The following is a 20,872-nucleotide window of genomic DNA, read 5'->3' on the forward strand; positions in this document are numbered from 1 at the left end:
AATCAACCCAAGGAACCATATGATGGGTATGAAGTTGAGCAACTGCAATTTGACATGAATTAAGGTCCATCTAATAGAGGCATGATGTTGTACTATCATCGCCTAAGGTGTCTTCCTGCCTATATGCATGTCACATTCGAGGACATGGTGGACACAGGGTTCTAGAGATCACACTTAGCATTTAGAAGAACCTTCAAAAAGCTTCAATCATGCCGAAACTTTTACCGTCATGGCATTCCAGTTAAGAACATCATCACAGGGACTCGTCCCATTCATCCTCATTGCGGTTTTGCTCAACTTATTACATTTCAACCAAATTTCAGGGATCATCATTTTTCAATCAGAATCCAATTCAACTCATCAGTTCTCAACCAAAATTTAAAAATCATATTGACCACATTCGAATTCATCATCTGGATAGCATTAATGCTTATAATTTCAAGTCTTAGATTTACTCGTATATACTGCCAATAAAGAGCTGCAGTTATACCCCTCGGTATATACAGGTAGTCATGGTTCTTAGAACCATAAGGTAAATACCATCATGTCTAGGCCTCAAGCAAGTCAGGGATTCCATATAATTGCGGTACTTCCATCTGAAGACCCAATTACTAATTTACGAATTTCAGTTTGAATATCAAATTTTATGAATTTTTTGAACTTCCGTTTCAGGGAAACTTATTTAAATAAAAAGAGATATTTTTCCATCCAAAAATATCCAAAATCTGAATAACCTCTCTCTCTCTCTAGGCCAAAACAGATAGAAACAAGATCTTTAATATTTCTAAAGAGGGATTTGACTACAGGGGAAGATACTGGACATCCTGAGAGGCTGGGGAGGAATCTTACATTGTGTGTGAGGTTGATGTTTTCCTATAGACATGAAGTAGGGTTTATGTGTGAGGTTGATCATCTCTACTACAAACCTTGTCTGCTTTTTTCTATCCTCATCAACATTTCCTATTATTTTGTATTCTTTTGCTTTGCCTTCTAGTGAGCCTAACTCCATGATAAGATATTCGTCTTCTACTGGCTTGTGCAATAGTAGTAGAGCAAGATTCATGACCTTTCGTCTCCTATCTGTCATTCAGCTCAAACTGTTTGCTACTCATATTCAAGGCAAAAGAGAGAGAGATGGCTCCAAGAAAAGCAGAAAAACAACAGGCAAAGACTAAGAAAGGTATATGACGTGAATAGCCAAGATTCTACTGAGATTGTGTTTTAATGTTTTTAGATATACTTACTTGGGCTTGGTGTGTGTGTCTTACAGACAACAAGGGATACTCACTTAGATCTGGGCGTGTTTGTTTGACTCTTAGCGAGGAAGCTCAATCACGGACACCTGTGTCCTCACATGTATCTCCTGTTAGAGAGGAAACATGTATCTCCTGTTAGAGAGGAAACAGAAGCGCATAATTCTCTTGTTCATGAGGAAGAAGCACTTGTGTTGGAGAACGAAATTGGCTCAATAAGCTCACCTCCTCCAACTCACACGGAGATGCCTGAATCTAGTACTGGTCAAGGGGAGACCCATAGAAGGCTTCTTGGAAAATATATTGAATTGGGATTACTTGGTGATGTATTCACTAAGTTTTTTGTGCAATGCAATTCCTCTACCCCATTGGTCCCTTTATGCAGGCTGATTCCAAATGAAGCCATCCGTACAGTTTCTAGCCAACTTGAGGTGTTTCGTGATTCCTTTGACTGCCATGGCTATGTCAAAGCATCTCCTCCTTTTTTAGTTTCACTACACGTCCTAGAAGCTCTATGTATTTCGCGGCGGTCACACAAATAGACTTGCAAGAATGGGGACCATACTAGGTGGTACAACATGACAGATTTGAGGATGAAATCAGAGGAACTGAGTGGGAGGATCTCAGTGGTGGTAAGAAGTTTCTTGTTTGGGATGGCAATCATCGTGTGAAGGCATGGATGTCTCGAGTGCGCAAAGGTATGTTCTTTTGAATGCCATAGAGTGATTTTATGCAGCATTAAAAGTAATATATTGTAATATCTTTATTTTGTTTTCTCTAGCTTGGTCTCATAGCCCCTCACGCCATGTCCGGGTCAAATGTCAATTTTTGGGGGGTTGTGGACAAGAAGAAAGAAGGAGAATTGCTATTTGCTTTGCGATCTCTCAAAATGAGTAAGTGATCTCTCTCTACATAATTACGAACATTGTGAAATCATTGTGAAGTTCTTGGCTCATTGTGACTCTTTACAACAGATTGGTGCACACTAGTGTTACACCCACATGTTTCAACGATTTGGAATGGCGGACAAATCATCCATATTGGACTACCGTGGTGAAGACGTAAGGAGGTGGGCTTTAATGGAGCTTAGTTTGGAGCGACGAAGTGGAGAGCAATGGTACAATGCTCCAGCTACAATCTTGGCACAGCTTGTGTGGAAGGTAGTGTTTGCATTTTCCATCTTTTATTAATAAATGGATTATCAATGTTTTTTAATCGTGTGAGTGATAATGAGTCCTTTTCGTTATACGTAGACATCGTTTGAAAATGCAGTGAAGCAAGCTATATCATGCATTGATAGACATGCCATGGGGTTGCAAGAATATGAGACAAAATGTGAGAAAGCCAGACGTGGTGTAGAGCAAACATTTCAAGATAGAGCGTTCAAGATGCTCATAATTGCAAACCCATCCAATGGTGATGCATTCTTTCAACTCGTATATAACTATGATTGGTCTAAGAAGGGATTGGTTGCTTTGACCAAAGAAAAGCTCTACACAGTCGCCATATCTCGGATTTCAACTCAAAGGTATGTCACATGTCAATAAACCTCCCTTAACATAAACTAACCTTAACATCTAATCTCTTATGGCTTTGGTGTATGATGTTGAAATAGAAAGACGGAATTTCTTCAAATGCTTATGATCGGGAGGGCGAAGGACAAGGTAATTTCGGAGATATTTGGGGATAACAAAAAGACGTTGCTGCATATGAAGAAAGAGTTGTATTGGGAAGAGATAATAGGGGAGGCAGACTCTATTTTGGAGGGTTTATTGGTATATGATGATGTTATCTACATCCCACCATGCAAGAGGAGCGATCGAAACACATACCATGGGTCTTCCATGAGGTGTGGGCAAAGATTGGAAAAGTGAAGGAAGGCCAAACCTGAGGTGGAGAATGCCGCAAAGAGGGTTGTCTACAGGTATATATCTTCTAATGCCATTCTATTTTTACAAAAAATACATATACGCATTAAAAAAAATATTTTAGTGCTATTTGTTTTATTTTGGATATGTAGGTGGGTCCAGCTACTCATTGGCCAAGGTCTAATGGACGAAAAGACGGAAGCAATCAAAGAATGGGCAGATCCAAATTTCTCGAAAATAATGTACCCGAAGGAATGGGTTGAGAGAGGGATTTCTGATTGGGAATATAAGAGATGTCCTTGGTGGTTGGACTATCCTCTAAATCATGTGCCTCCAAGTGAGGAGCTCCTAGACAAAGGTACTTTTTTGCTTTCTACTGAATTATATGCATGTAAACGTAAATGTATATGTATATGTAAACCTTCCTACCTATACAAATACATACCTATACATACATATACATACATATAAATATATATAAACTATCCATATGCATATACATATTAGATACATATACATACAAATTCATACCTTTACAAATACATACCTATACATACATATAAATATATATAAACTATCCATATGCATATACATATTAGATACATATACATACAGATATATACATATACAAATACATATGTAAACATATATGTACATATACATATGCATACATAAATACATACCTACATACATACACTAAATTATATACTAAATTCCTACATACATACAAAGTTCATGTTACATTTAAGATTTGGCATGTTAGATTTTAAAGAAACATTGTTAAGTTTTGAAGTTTATTTTGGGATTTTTTAGAAAATGCAAAGGAGATGCTGTCCAAATTTTTTACAAATTTGTACATACATACATACGTACATACATAGTTCATGTTACATTTAAGGTTTGGCATATCAGATTTTAAAGAAACGTTGTTAAGTTTTGATATATACATACCTACATACATATACATATAAATAGATACATATACCTACATACATATACATACACATACATACATATACATATACATATACATATACACATACATATACATGTACATATACATATACATATACATATACACAGATACATATACATATGTTATATATATATATATATATATATACATACATATATACACATATACACATATACATACATATATATATACATACATACATATACACATATACATACATATATATATACATGCATATAAACCTACATACATATACATATACAAAAAGGTATGGGGATTTTTACCTTTTTACTAAATTATCTTGATCTATTTCTTAAAGAATTTAAGAATTACCAATCTGAGCTTGAAAGAGAGCCCCCAACTCAAGAAGACTCTAGAATACCTTCCCCACAGCCAACAAACTTGATCCAGTCTCCAGTAGTTGGATCCTCGCGCGTGGCCCCAAAACCATCCACACCACTATCACGAGTGCCACAATCACACCAAGAGCATACATCTACATCGTCTCAAGTGCTACGTGATAGGTGAACAAAGAGACGTCTTGACATTATGCATGATGTTCAAGAGGGAGACCCCACAAATGAAGATCAAGAGAGAGACCCTCCACCAGAGCATCTTCAAGAGGGGGAGGTGTCAGGACAACGTGACATCATGGACATGACTAGTAAGAGTACTTTCCATCGCAAATTTATTTTGAGAAGTGTGTGCTTTCAAAATGCATCTCATTTTTTGTCTTGTTTACTTGCAGGTGAGAGATGTTCTTCACACATATTGCTGGTAGACATCCACACTATTTCAAAGGGCTCAGATAGGTAAAAAGAATAATTTCACCATATAATTAGTTTTCCAAGTTATACTTACCAAAACCAAACATCATAAATCTTTTATGTAGTGTGGAAGAATTCTTGATGAAGATTCCCAAGGCTCTATCTCATAGAGGTGCTCCCTCAGATACAGTGGCTCACCTCATATGGGCTGACTTTCCTATAGGTTTACAGGTTGTTGATGTAGATACAGATGGGTGTCTCTCATTGAATCAAGTTTCTTCATCATTGATTCGTGCCACACTCAGTTTTGTTGGTTTGTTTGTGGCTGATGAGGGTTGGTTTGTGTGTTTGAGTCTAATGGATCAACTTCCTAAAATATATTCCATGGGAAAGAAAGTTGGATTGGTCATGCATCGAACAATGTCTGTTCATGTGGAATCAAGTTATTTGTATGAGAATGGAGAACGGGTAAGTCATAATCTCTCAAATATTTCCCTTTATGTATACATGTTATGTGGTATGGATATCCAAACATAATGTTTTCTCGTTAAGGTAGGTGGATACATTGGCGCTTTTAGTATGTTCTATTGAGTAAATTGCCATGTCCCTATTATTGATCGCCGCGAGGCTGGGCAAAACGTTTCAAAGAAGTTATTCAACGCTCAACGAAATTTCATTTTTGAGAAGAATAAGAAGCATCCATTCCAACGCACGATGGTCTTGGAGCGTTACATTTGAGGTGGTGTAGAAAGATCTCCTATGTTCTTTAGGTGAGACAATTTTCATTCTGTTCATTTTCATAGCTACTTTTTCAAAATACTTAGATGCACATTTATGATTGCATTTCATTGTAGGTGGCTAGTGGAGACCTTCTCAAGTGAAGGAGATGGTGTCTTGGACGTTTTTGCGGGATGTGGAGGCTTGGGACGTGCATGCCAAGAGTTAAAAAGGCACTATATGGGGATAGAGAATGACATGGAGGTAGCCAAAGCATGTCTGGGAGATTTCTCATTAGGTCGGGATGACACGTAGAAGAATGCTATAATTTGTGGATCAAAAGACTTTGTAATCGAGATTGTCATGGTTTGGAAGTTTAAAGATCGATATATACATTTTTGATCTTTAAAAGATTATGTTTTATATTTAAGTAAGTAAGAAAGTATGTATGTAATGTATGTATATATGTTAGTGCGTAGGTAGCTCTTGTATGTATGTATATGTATGAGGTGTATGAATTTAGGCAGATATATGTATATATATAATTATATCAATAAGTATGATGTGGATCAAAAGACTTTGTCATCGAGATTTTCATGGTTTGGAACTTTAAAGATCGGTATATACATTTTTTATCTTTAAAGGATTGTTTTTTATATTTAAGTAAGTAAGAAAGTATGTATGTATGTATGTATGTATATATGTTAGTATGTAGGTAGCTCTTGCATGTATGTATGTATATGTATATTTTGTATGTGTATATGTATGAGGTGCATGAATTTAGATAGGTATATGTATATATGTAATTATATCAATAAGTATGATGTGGATCAAAAGACTTTGTAATTAATATTTTTGTATGTGTATATGTATGAGGTGCATGAATTTAGATAGGTATATGTATATATGTAATTATATCAATAAGTATGATGTGGATCAAAAGACTTTGTAATTAATATTTTTATGGACTAGATCTTTAAAAAACTAAAATTTATATTGTTGATCTTTCAAAGCTTGTTATTTATATGTAAGTAAGGTCTTGGCCCTTTACAGAGCTCATAGTAAGTTCTTGGTCCTTTTTACAAAGCTCGGACTACTTGTTCATTGCTCCAAAAAGCTCGGCAAAAAAATCTCGCAAAAAAAATCCCCCATATAATCCTCTATACAAGAGAACATCATATCATAACCTAGCCTCAAGATAACATAGCCTTAGCCTACCTTGAGTGTGCCCCATGTCCCTATTATATAGGAGGGCCCTCAAGTGACTCTTGACTCTCCTTTTCCCATGTGTGACCCTTGGATGCATGACCCTAACCTTAACCCTTAAGGTTAGTCCTAACCCATGCTCCACTAGAGCTTGTTCCCATGCTCCCTTGCTCACCACGAGCCTAATGTGGGTTAGCCTCCTAGTATATGCACACATAATGTGCATATAACATACTTTTCCTCTCTCAAAATATTGCACTCTTGCAATGAAAATAAGGAGAACTGCACTGAACAATATCAACCGACTCCCAAGTCGAATCCTCTATTTCCCTATCTTTCCACCTAATTTTAACCTCAGGGATTACTCAACTACAAAGTTTCCTTTCCCTGAATTCAAGTACCTTATCAGGTTCATGTGGAACATAGGATAAATCTTCGACTTCAACGAGTTCTTGAGGAGTAACTGTGTTATCCTCACCTCCCAGTTTTCCTTTTAGTCTATCGATAATATGAAAGACTAGATGAACTCTAACAATTAGAGGTAGTTTTAGTTCATACGCAACCATGCCAGTCTGATGTATAACTCAAAATGGACCATAATATCTAGGAGACAAATTCGAGCATTTTCCTATTGACAAAGTCTGAGAATCTTTAGGAACATTAAAATAAACCAACGCTCCTGGTTCAAAAGACCAAGTTGTGTGTCCTCTATCAGCATAGAATCATGCCCTATCCTGAGCACTCCTGATAGAATCCCGAGCTTTGGTCAGCATTTCCTGTATGTCATGCAATAAATCCCTCGATGCATCAAGCTCGATGTTCTTAAGACCGACATTAATAGGTGCCCTCGGTCGATACCCATACGGACTAAAACCAGTAGCGGTATGTTTAAAACTATTATAAGCAAATTCCATCATTGAAAGATATTTTTCCCAATTTGATACTTTTCCAGAGACATATGCACGAAGCATATCCTCTACAATCTGATTCATACGCTCTGTTTTTCCATCAGATTGCGGATGATCAGAGGAATTCATACTCAAATTAGTTTCCTCGTTTTTGTAAACCATTTGGAATAAAGTAGGAAAACATGGCATTATAACAGCAAGAATCAGGTATCCATCAACGGCCCATTGTACCCACGTTTGCTCATGGAATTATCGGCGTCCCGAGTTACCCATGTCAACATAGAGAGTCATCAACGTCTCGATGAGTCACATATGTCCATCCGTAAACCATTAGGTTGATTGTATAAATCACCTAAAGTACGAAACTAGAGAAAGAAATGCTAACAAAGGAAAAATTCAAATTTCCTTACTCCGAACATAACAAAATAAACTTGTTGAACTCTAAAGAAAGAGATTTCAACAAGTGAAAATACTGACGAGATGACACTTATCAATACATGCAGGCTATAGAGAAAAGAAATTTATCTAGACAATGCCTACATTATAATTTCAAGTGAATTCAAAAAATGAGATCGTCTTTGAATGTTGAGGTTAACATGCTAAGTGATGTAAGCAAAGCAACAATCTTGAGCCCAAATTATCCCATAAGATAATATATGTGAGAGATCGCTAGCGTCCCATACCATCACAATACCACCCATACATACCTTATTAATTTGAAACTCCCAAGTATGCCATCTAGGAAATATGAATAAAATCCTGTATAAAAGGAATAAGATGGCCTTATCCTAGACTTTCACATACTAAAACCTATCTCTATATTCTTGAGACCACATCAAGGAATAACTTTTTCTAAGTACATCATTAAAAAAGAATTTGAATTATTGGCGCCTTTCTAATGAGATAACTACCCAATAAACACACTAAGATTGGGGTAGAAAAATAACTCACCTAGATACATAAGCAACTAGGTATCCAAGTTGGAATATGTACAAGAGTATAAGAAATATACTCTAAAATTACGTGCAAAAAACAAAGACAAATGCTACCTTCAAAGCACATGAAATTATCTAAAAGATCAAAAGATCCTTATAAAACCATGGATAAAAGCATAGAAGCTCCTCGAATCCATGAAAACCAGAGTTGATCATAAAAATTAATGTATGCCATCTAATGGTCATTAATCATACCAAAAGAAGCATTAAAATTTATGGCCAACTCATCAATCCGGAGTATATGAACGTAGTGTCGTTCAAATAAAACTCCAAAGTAAGCAAGTGAAACTCCAAAGTAAGCAAGTGAAACTCCAAAGTAAGCAAGTGAAAACACGTGTGTACTCATTAAAAAACCCCTAAACACAAGTGATCTAGGCAAAACCTCATGAGTCCATATAAAACTTGGAAAACATCCAATAAAATCCACCAAAACAAAGCGATCAACTAACCACCATGATAGAATTTGTCTTAGGCTTAAAAAAATTAAGCACAGACCATACTTAAACAAGTGCAAAATAAATTATCATGTACAAGTGTCAAAGGTGAAACACACTTTGAACGCAAATTCTAGCTATCATTGAAGAAAGTAAGAAACATGTCCAAAAATAATGGCTAAACAATGGTAAAAGATCATGAAAATATTGTTTAGAATTAATCCAAATAGAAATAACTATTAATACGAGGTATAATAGTATTAAAAATATGCGAATAACCCGCATCTATCTAATGTCAACACGGGAAAACATACTTCAACATTAAATAACCCTAAAAAATATTAAATTCTCGAGAAAAAGAATTATCATGATTTTTTTTAAAATTTTCCTAATTTTATAAGGCCTCAAAATACGATAATTTTTAATTCCACCAAACCTATCTTATGGTATTCCAAACCTATATTTTTCCAGAAAATTTTTAGCAATTAAATTTACCAAAATACCATTGATAAAAATACCAATTTGTAGGATTTCTAAAAAATACCAATTTGTAGGATTTCTAAAAAAAAATTTCTAGAATATTCCTAATTTTTCTTGAGAATCCCATCGTTCACGAAATTTCCAATTCCGCCTGTCAATTCTCAAATCCAATGAAAATTTATAATTTTAATGGATTTTCTAATTTTTTGGGTCAAAAAATATTTTTTAAAGGAATTTGAATGGTAACGGGCACCCGAATGGACAAACCACATGCCAATCATCAACCCCACATTTTCCATAAATTTAAAATAACCTTTGTCTATTTTTTCACTAATTTTTAGAAATTTAAAAAAAAATTTAATTTACCCCGAACACATAATAATACAAATGGTCAAAAAATTTCAAAATCCCAATGGTTTTCCCGGAATACGAAAAGCCAATAGTTTTGGGAAAATGAAAAGATAAAAAAAAATCAGAATGTGAAAGGTCAAAAGTTTCCAGAATCCGAAAGGTCAAAAGATTTTCCGGAATTCGGAAAGCCAAAAGGTTTCGGGAAAGCAGAAAGCCAAAGGTTCTAAGAAAATAAAATTTGAGAAACTTCCAGAGATTTGTTTTTCTCAAATCTCATAATTTCTCATAATTTTCAGACTTTTTTCCAAGCTTTTTTTAAAAACTTTCAAAAACTTTTTTTTATTTTTTTTAAAAAAACTCTTATTTTATATATTTTTTAAAAGCTAAAGCTTTTGTAACACTAAGGTTTTTAAAAAACCTTAAAAAAAATTAATTTTTTTTGGAGGGGGGGAGGGGGGTTTGCCCAGTGCTGCAGCGCAGCGCCCCCCCCCCCCCCCCCGCGCGCGCGCCTGCCCGCATGCGTGCAAGGTTGAGAAAACTGAGAGAAGGAGATGCTCTCTCCTCTCCTTCTTCTCCAAATCTTTCTCTCACCACTTCTTCCTTCTCTCTGTTAACTGAGGGAGATTAGCATTTAATTAAACTTTTGTAATCATAATTAATCAAATGTGCCTAGCGAGAGACATTCACACACGGGAGAGAAAAATAGAAGAGAAATTCAGATTTGAGAGCAAAAGAGAACTCCGCACACACGGGAGAGCACAACATGCATCAACATGTTCCCTACTGCATTTCAGCAGAAAAATGGTAAAAAATGGATAGAATATCCACAGAAAACCGTAAAAATGCATTAAAAATACATTTTTAACCACAAAAATGCTATAAAATTATAGAAATTCAGGGAATCCATTCTACCAAAAATATCTGTAATAAAATATGTGGTATTTTGGTTAAAAAGTTCCATTAATGCTTATTTTATAAACCATAAAAAATATAAAAAAATAGCATTAAACTCAAGAAATTCCCTCGCAACGTCGATTCATCCATTGAATAGAAGAAACTCACATTCCAACTGCCATATCGACGATCCACGCGTAAATCATCAACAAAAATCAACAAAATAACATTTTTATTTAGTAAATATTAAATTTTACTTTAAGAAATACCAAAAATTACAATAAGAAAGAAAAAATAACAACAATTAACTAGAGCTTGCTCTGATACCACTGTTAAAACCCTCAGATCTCTCTAGATAATTGTTATGCATAAACACGCATAAATCAGGCATAAACTCATCCACCCAACCACCCCCGAGCCCAAGGGATGCACACATGAATTATAATGAAGTACATCATACCTTTACCTTGATGTCCCATACCATCAAGAGGTATAACTCCATTCCAGAAGCATGTAGCTATAGTGTGAAATGGTAGGTGAGTAGATATAATCCTCTATACAAGAGAACATCATATCATAACATAGCCTCAAGATAGCATAGCCTTAGCATACCTTGAGTATGCCCCATGCCCCTATTATATAGGAGGGCCCTCAAGTGACTCTTGACTCTCCGTTTCCCATGTGTGACCCTTGGATGCCTGACCCTAACCTTAACCCTTAAGGTTAGTCCTAATAACCCATGCTCCACTAGATCTTGTTCCCATGCTCCACTAGAGCTTGTTCCCATGCTCTCATGCTCACAAGCCTAATGTGGGTTAGCCTCCTAGTATATGCACACATAATGTGCATATAACACCACGGTGGAAAATTCCAAAGAGGAAGAGAAAATGAAAATGTACGCATCACTTTCTCCTCCAGCTTTCAGTGAAAACTGGCTACATGTGCTAGCTACCATAGATGTGATGCAACCCAGAGGGACCCAATATGTGGAATCTGGAACTGCTCCCACTACCTCTGTCTATATGGTCAATTGGCAAACCATTGATGAAGAATCAGAAGAGGAGGCCTCTAGCATAGAAGGGAGTGGATCACAAGGCCATACTAGCGCTCAACGCCTCTCAAAAGATGGCGAAAGCAGAAACGATATATTGCTTGACAAAATGCCCTATTACGAAGAAAACCCACGGATGCCAAGTGGTGGCTGAGATACCTCAAAGACACTAAGTTACATGATGAGTTTTCTAAGGATTGGGGTGAGAAATTGAGTAAGATATCACTTGAAGGGAAACATAAGGAGAAAGTCATCCTTCAAGAGCTAGAAACACATAAGCTTACGAAAGCTAGGCTTCAAAAACAAAACAAAGCTTTGGCAAAAGCCGAGCGAGAGGCCAAGAAAGTCATGGCTCAAACAAAAAGCTAGAATGAGGATAAACCAGACTTGCTTTTAGTACCAAACCACTTCAAAGCCTACACTATTGACGAAGGGAAAGTGGTTCGACTGTGACGGCAAAAAGGGTTAAGGAAGATGGGCTGTCCACATCATACGATGGCCTTGTTGAAGTCAAGGAAGTTGATATTGCGGGACCAAGGGAGAAAGCCAAACCTGTTTATATTGCTAAGGACTTGAATTTGGCTGAAGAAAATGAGCTCGTTACCCTCCTTAAGGAATTTAAGGATTGTTTTGCCTAGATCTACAAGGAGATGAAGGGTGTGCCACTTGAGGTGGTGCAACATACGATCCCAATCATGGAAGGATCAAGGCCAACCAAGCAGAAGCCATACCAGATGAATCCCAAATATGCAGCAATTGTAAAGGAGGAAATAGATAAACTCATTGCCTACGGATTTCATCTATGAGATAGAACATACGAATTGGTTGTCACCAATCGTAATAGTTCCAAAAAATAATGGGAAACTTAGGGTATGTGTTGATATTAAAAAGGTCAAAGCAGCTACTATAGGAAAGACCATTATACATTCCCTTTACAAAACATATTTTGGAGAGAGTGGTTGGCTGAAGAGGCTTATAGCTTCTTGGATGGATTTTGAGGCTACAATCAGGTGTCTATAGCACCAGAAGACCAGCATAAGACAACTTTCAATACAATGTGGGGGACATTTGCATACAAAGTCATGCCTTTCGGTCTCACCAATGCCCCAGCAACATTCCAACAATTGATGTGCACAGCCTTCAAAGACCATTTACAAAAGTGGTTGGAGGTATTCATTGATGATCTATGTGCACACTCTCGATGGGTAGACCATCTAGCTTGCTTATTAAGGAAGGTGTTTGAGCAATGTCGATTATATTGTATATCCCTAAACCCTTTAAAGTGCCAATTTTGGGTCAAACATGGTGTGATATTGGGACACATTATCTCAAAGAATGGTATATCCACGGATGATAGCAAGGTCAAGTTGATCTTGGAACTGCCACCAGTCACTAATTAAAGTGGCTGGTGGGTCAAACATGGTGTGATATTGGGACACATTGTCTCAAAGAATGGTATATCCACACGGATGATAGCAAGGTCAAGTTGATCTTGGAACTGCCACTAGCCACTAATTACAAAGGTGTACAAAGATTTATGGGCCACGTTGGGTATTACCGCCACTTCATAATATTCTATACTGAAATCATCACGCCATTATACAAGCTACTCATTGTCTTTGAATGGACTGAGGAATGCTAGGAAGCATATGATTGATTGAAGCAAGCATTGGCTAGTGCACCAATTCTAAGACCCCCCAATTGGGACCTCATATTTCATGTGCATATTGATGCATCAAACTTTTCTATTGGATACGTACTAGTGCAGCCCGGCGAGTTCAAATTGGACTATCTTGTCTACTTTGCTAGTCGTCAATTGAATAGTGCAAAGGTGACTTACACCACTAGAGAGAGCGAGAAGGGTTTGCCATGGTTTACGCACTCAAGACGTATATCAACATGACCTAATGGCCAACAAATTCGTATTCTTCATGGACCATCCTTGAGCCTTATTATACTTGGTGAACAAGCCTTGCACCACAGGAAGAATCACATGTTGGTTGCTATTACTATTGGAATTCGACTTTACAGTCATGGTAAGGAAAGGGATAAAGCATGTGTTGGCCGATCATATGTCAAGAATTCCAAATGGGAAACCAGCAACAGGTGTTGATGAAGATGACCTCCCTGATGCTTGTTTGTTTAAACTATACATGGTGCCCGAATGGAGCAAGGAGATATCAGATTATCTAGCTTATGGTTTTCCAAGAAATGCCCTTGAATAAAGATAAAATGTAGCAGCTTATCAAGCTTGCTGCACCTTATCAATTAATTATGGGAGAACTATATAAGCTAGGTAAGGACAATGTCCTAAGAAGATGTGTGAGAGAAGATGAGTTCATCACACGAATTGGATGAAGCTCATTCAGGGATAGCCGGAGGGCATTTTGCTGGAGAGATTACAGCTTGCAAGAAGGTACTTCAAGCAAGACTATGGTGGCCTATGTTGTTCGATGATGCCATAGATTTTGTCAAAAGGTGTGAGGACTGTCAGTGATTTGCTATCCCACAACAAAGGGACATGATACCACTCACCCCTGTTATTGTAAAAAGACAACCTTTCGAGAAATGGGGGATTGATTTTGTTGGACCCATTTTAGTCCAGCGGCACATCCATTGCAAGCCCGATATTTAATCGCGTGACCACGGACTACTTCACCAACAAATGGGTAGAAGCCAGAGCCTCAAAGCGAGCTGATGCACGAACAACAACAAAATTCTTATATGAGCAAATTATCTCGAGATTCGACTGCCCATTAGAATTAGTTAGTGATCGTCGCGATTCACATTTCATTAATGAGGTGATTGCTGGATTCTTGGTAGCCATCGAAAATCATCACCTTATTATCCATAGGCTAATGGTCAAGTAGAGAGTACAAACAAAATTTTGTGTACTATCTTGATGAAAACTTTAGAAGCAAGTCAAACAGACTGGGAGCATAAGCTGACAGCAGCCTTATGGGCATACCGAACATCATATAAGATAGCGACGAGATACACTCCCTCTCGACTAGCTTATGGTGTTGAGGCAATAATGCCTATGGAATACCTAGTGCCAAGCTTAAGGATTGCAGTGCAAGAATGTCAGACGGAGAATGCATTAGGCTGAAAGGCTAATCGATTTAGAGAAGCTTGATGAGACCAGACTAACTGCATCGAATGGACTCATGGTTGAGAAACTACACAGAAAACATTGGTTCGACAAAAACTTAAAACAAAAAGAACTGGAAAAGGGGGACCTTGTTCTCATGTATGGTGTGGGAAGCACTAGGAAAAAGAAACTCAAGTACAGAAAATCTAGGACCCTTCCGAGTGTTTGGGAACACCTCAAAGGTCGGTTAGAATTGAGACAATTGAAGGCTACAGATGGAGGGTTACGTCAATGGGAGAAAACTCAAAAAATATTCTGGACCACTGAACCAAGAGATGCTCTTGCAAGAACATCTCTTAAAACAACAAAAGCAACTCACAAAGGAAAAAATCCAGCAAGCTCAAGAAGAGGCTAAGGCAAGGGTGGCCAAAGCCAAACAATTACTCCAAAAGAGAATGTTGCACGTGAACATGACCTCGCTAACTCTTCTGGTGGACAAAGAAGAACTGAACATTTAGCGCACGACATAGGGTGGAAGTCTCTATGGCTAAATGCCATGCAATGAGCATTGCATTAATAGATACGGGATCAAGTCATAACCTGATCTCATATGAGACATGGGTGTAGCTATAGATAAACCACACCTTGAAACCACCAATGCACAAGTACGCAGTGTGCACTTGACAACTACGAAAGCTGAGGGATTTTTAAATGTTAACATTTCCATAAAAAATAATTCCTTGGTTGGGAAGGTGTTTGTCATGCTTGCAGGTTCCATGGAAGAGGAAATGATCCTACGACGATCCTGGATTTGCACCAGCAAATGTAATATCCAATGGTAGAAGAGGAAAACATTGCTGGAACAAGGGCGACAATGTCATATCCATACCCTTATATGGAGCATGACAAACATAGGGAAGCAGACCATGATTGAGGAGATAGCAACACCAAGCATGGTGACATCAACTCATGAAGCAAAAAAGGCTGCAATTCCACAATCCCTATGCAAAAGACATCCTAAGTCATAGGGCTGTCTCATGCTATTAACTCTCACGGAACTAAACCTCACGGATCTCCGTCTCACGAAAATAACTCTCATAGATTTTTGTCTCATGGAAATCCATCTCACAGATTTCCGTCTCACAGAAATCCATCTCACGCTATTAACTCTCACAGAACTAAACCTCACGGATTTCCTTCTCATAGAAATCCACGAGATTACTCCTCTCACGACTTGCACTTTCACGGTTTAAGCACCTCCTGCACCTTCACGTTACATAATTTGACCTCTTCAATATCGCAGCAACTAACACACCTTGTTTATTTCTCACACCACTAACACCCTTCTCATCTCACAAGTAACCGTCTTGCCATTTATACAAAAAAAAAGAAGAAAGAAAGAAAGAAAGACAACAACAAGGAGTGGTACATGCCCCACTAGTCTATAGACTGATCTTTTTTACATGTACAGATGTCAACTTCAAACCCAAAAGCCGCAGAGACCCCTACAGTAACACAGGCCAGTGCTATGGGCTCCCCAATGCGCCAAAAGAAAAGGCCAACATGGGGACCAAAGATGAACTACCTGGGTCCATACGCCCAATCCTTCCATGGTGCCATCATCAGCAAAGGAGATCCATATGGCACATGGAAAGGTGGTGCTACAATACCACAACCTGGAGTGCCTCCAGATTCTGAAAGAGGCAGAAGTAAAGGACAAGCTAGAGAAGGTGGGCCTCGACAGAATGGCACCGGTTCTTCCTAGGAATATCGACATGGAGCTTTGTGCCAAATACATAAAGACATATGACAAAGCCACCAAGCGAGGTACAGTAAAACGAAAGCTGATGGCACCACAAAGCAAGTCCTGATCATTGAAGATCTAATTTGTGAAGCTCTGCAGCTCCCACCACCAGTCAAGATACATGCCCATGCCTTTGATAAGATGCCTCTAGATGCTATGTTGAAGAAGAGCTCCTACAACTCTAATGGAGCTGAATATGAGAACATCAGAGATGAAGCAACCAAGAAGGCATGTAGGGTGATCTCTTTAATCATGCAAGTGAAGCCAGTGGACCGATGCAACAGGGTAGTACCACTGAACAAAATCACAAAAGTCCATGAAGAAAACAAGGAGGATTGGGCATACTGGGAGATGGAAAATTACCTCAAAGCCCATTAATCAAAGATATGCAACCCCTACCTCATGAAACGACACGTCCTGACTCATGTGGCTCAGAGAACCCTTTCGGAACCAAACTATAAGATTCCTCCCCAGCCCCTCAAGATGTCTAGTTTCTTCTCCTATAATCATCCCCTTTTCAAAGATATGCAACCCATACCTCATGTGACACAAGTCCTGACTCATGTGGCTCAGAGAACCCTTTCGGAACTAGAACTGTAAGATTCCTCCCTAGCCCCTCAAGATGTCTAGTTTCTTCCCCTGTAATCAATCCCCTTCAGGGATTTCATTAACGTCTTCACAATTTCGTGATCACGTTAACAAAACCTACTGTTAACATATTAAAACTTGTGATCACATTGTATATTCACATGACCTGAGAAATGACCTGCCGGAACCCACTAGTCCAGTAACACCTCCGGGCTTCTACCTTTCCCGGCGGGCCCGCCGGGATAAAGAGTTTTCCCGGCGGGCCCGCCGGGAAAGATATAAGCCCGGCAGGCCCGCCGGGAAAAAGAAGGAACACCGGCGAGGTATTATTCTGTATATAAACACTGCCCGACACCCATCGTACAACTTTTGGGAAGATAGTCCTTGTTTTGGGGGCGTGATATCTCTCCTCAAAGTACTTGTAGAGCTCTCGAGTTGCTAGAAGTGTCCTCTTGGGAAGAACGTCCTTATTTTAGGGGCTGTCGTCTTTCCTTGTAGGCACTCCTAAGGCTATTGGGCCACTCGTCCTTAGTTCTTTGAACTGGGGGCAGGGTGTGGTTCGTAGCTAATACTTGCGGAGATTTAGGGGCAAATTTGGAGTCATTCAGCCTTGCATTTGAGCCACGTACGTAATCTACCTACCTCATTCTGCTTTATGAATGGTTTGATGGAGCCAAGAGTCCTGCTTAGGGGCTTGTATTGGTTCTTGATACTTGATATAGTTTAGAGTAGACAAGGGTCTATTGTCCTATACTAGAGTATTGGGCAAGCATAGATCTTTGATTTTTTTTGTGAATGTTAGAGAAGGTCTATTGTCCTATACTAGAGTATTGGGCAAGCATAGATCTTTGATTGTGTAAAGTATCCTTAATTGGGTACAAAAGGCATCCTTCATTGGGGGTGCAATGTGCATGATAGTCTCGAAGTAGTTTTGTAGTAAGACCTTGCAAGATAGTTTGAAGTAGTTTTGTGTTATGTGATGATCTTTTGTATTTGTCAAGATAGTTTCGAAGTACTTTGTCTGCAGATGTATGTTTTGTCATACGTGAGTGATTTGTTGTTTTTTCATTTGTGTATTCATTGTTATATGCTTGGTTGAATAGGTTATTTGTTGAGATGGAGGACAATGTTGGATCCAGTGATACCTCCAATAGAGTCCAAATTTCAAATAGCAGAAAAAAAAAGGCACCTGGGATAGAGTGGCAATATGCAATTAACGTTGGTGATCGATTCATAGATTGGGAGTGTAAGCTATGCCATGCAGTAAAATCAGGTGGGGCGCCTCGACTAAGAGAACACTTTTTAGGCGGACCGAAGAAAAAGTCATGTACCCACCCCTCTGCACCTATAGTGGCCAAACGCATAAGAGAAGAAATTCAAAAGAAAGATTCAAGAAAACATGACACTCCTACCGTTAATGTATCAAGGCAGCAAGAACACTGTTGTTCTAATCATCAAACTCCCGCTACATCGCCTACTTGTACCCCGAACGGCAATGTGCAACCAGAAAGTAATCTACCCAGTGCATCTTCTTGCAAGCGTAACTTTGACGTAGGAAATATACCCATGCGTCAAACTTCATTGCAAGAAAGCCTACGTCAAGGTCGACTCGATGATGCACAACTCGTCCTTGCTGAAGCGATTTACTTTTCTGGGAGTGCTATGATGATGGTGGACAGTGAGCATTGAGAGCATGGAAGAAAATTGGTGAGTTTGGACCAGGGTTTTCACCGCCTACGTACCATGCTATGCGAAATGATCTATTAGAGAAATGTTATGCGCAGGTAAAAGAACGTGTACAAAGAATAATTCTTAGCAATGTAGAGCTTTCTGGATGTAGTATAGTAAGTGATGGATGGTCTAATGTGCAAAGAAAACCATTAATTAATGTAATGGTTATTTCACCTAGAGGTGAGACTTTCATCCGTGCCGTGGATTCAGCTGGTTCAATCAAAACTGGGGCTTACATTGCTCAAGTCATTAGCTCTGTGATAGAGGAAGTGGGTGCCAAAAATGTAGTCCAAGTCGTCATGGACAATGCAAAAAATTGTAAAAATGCATCCAGAATCCTACAGCGACAATATCCACATATTTTTCCGGTAGGCTGTAATACTCATAGTTTGAATCTTGTATTAAAAGATTGGTATAAATCTGATGATACCAAATGGTTTGCCTCAATCATCGACACTGCTCGCCAGCTTGTGAAATTCATGCTCAAGAGACAGAGAGTTTTAGATATGTTTCGACCTCGCATGTCAGTTATGTTAAAGCTTCCACAGCGGAGACTAGGTTTTGCACTCACTTTTACACTTTTGAGTCTCTTCTTAGAAATAAAGATGCAGTTTGTGAAACATTTACATGTATGGCATTTCATGATTGGGAGAACACTCAACTTGAAAAAGTGAAAGAGAAAATCAAAGTCTTGAAGGGAGCACTTACGAGAAGAAGTTGGTGGAACAGTGTGATGGATGCATACCATGTAATGATGCCTGTTATGTATGTTATACGAAGTCTTGATCAAAGAGCGCCTAATCTCGGAAAAGCATGGATGCAATGGTGGACTGTCCAGCGGAGTTTGGAGTGTCCTGAGAAATTAGAGCATTCAGTGGTGGAAAAGCAATGGCGTGTACCATTCTCCAGTAGACAAAGAAAAGTTCTGTTGAAGTACTTTCATGCTAGATGGATTGGAGCGCATTCACCACTGCACAGTGCTGCTTACATGTTAGATCCTGAATATTGGAATATGGATTTGATGTCCAACGTTGAGGTGGTGCAAGATTTTTATAAAGTGGTAAACACTTTCTATAATAATGATGATGATCGTGTACAGTGCATAAAGGAGATGACCTCATTTCGGTTGAAAGAGGGTTTATTTTCCAACTCCCTTGTTCAACAAATGGCTAAAGAGCAACCTGCCTGGAAGTGGTGGATGATGAATGGTGGTGAGCATTATGCTTTATTGCGCAACCTTGCGATGAAGGTTCTAAGTCAGTGCTCTTCAAACTCAGGCTCAGAAAGAAACTGGAGCATGTATAAATATATTCATAGTACTATTCGCAATCGACTTCTTGCAGATCGAGCAGATAAACTTGTTTACATGTACTGCAATGAAAAGATTTTGCAAGACATCGAAAGCGAAGAGTATGAAGAAGATATGCCTAGATGGATGTACAATTGTGAAGATGTAGTAGACGAGAACTTTGATGTTGGACGTACGTTGTGCACCACCCTTGAAATAGAAGACAATTTAGACATTGACTTAGATGAGCTTAATTTAGCAGACGAGAGAGTAAACGGTGAAAGAATATTGGAGCAAGATATTGACATAGAGGAAGAAGTCACTTCATTAATTTAATAAAAAGTACTTGTACAAATGATCATATTTGGAGAAATTATCAATACAAAATAGAATTTGTTTTTCTTAGCTCTCATCTTGAAATAAATTGCGAATTGCACTAGGAGTTGCATCTAAAGGTCCTGGTGGTTTAT

The sequence above is a fragment of the Cibotium barometz genome, chromosome 36 (genome assembly GCF_041138505.1).
Source record: "Cibotium barometz isolate CiBa-2024 chromosome 36, ASM4113850v1, whole genome shotgun sequence".
NCBI lineage: Eukaryota > Viridiplantae > Streptophyta > Polypodiopsida > Cyatheales > Cibotiaceae > Cibotium > Cibotium barometz.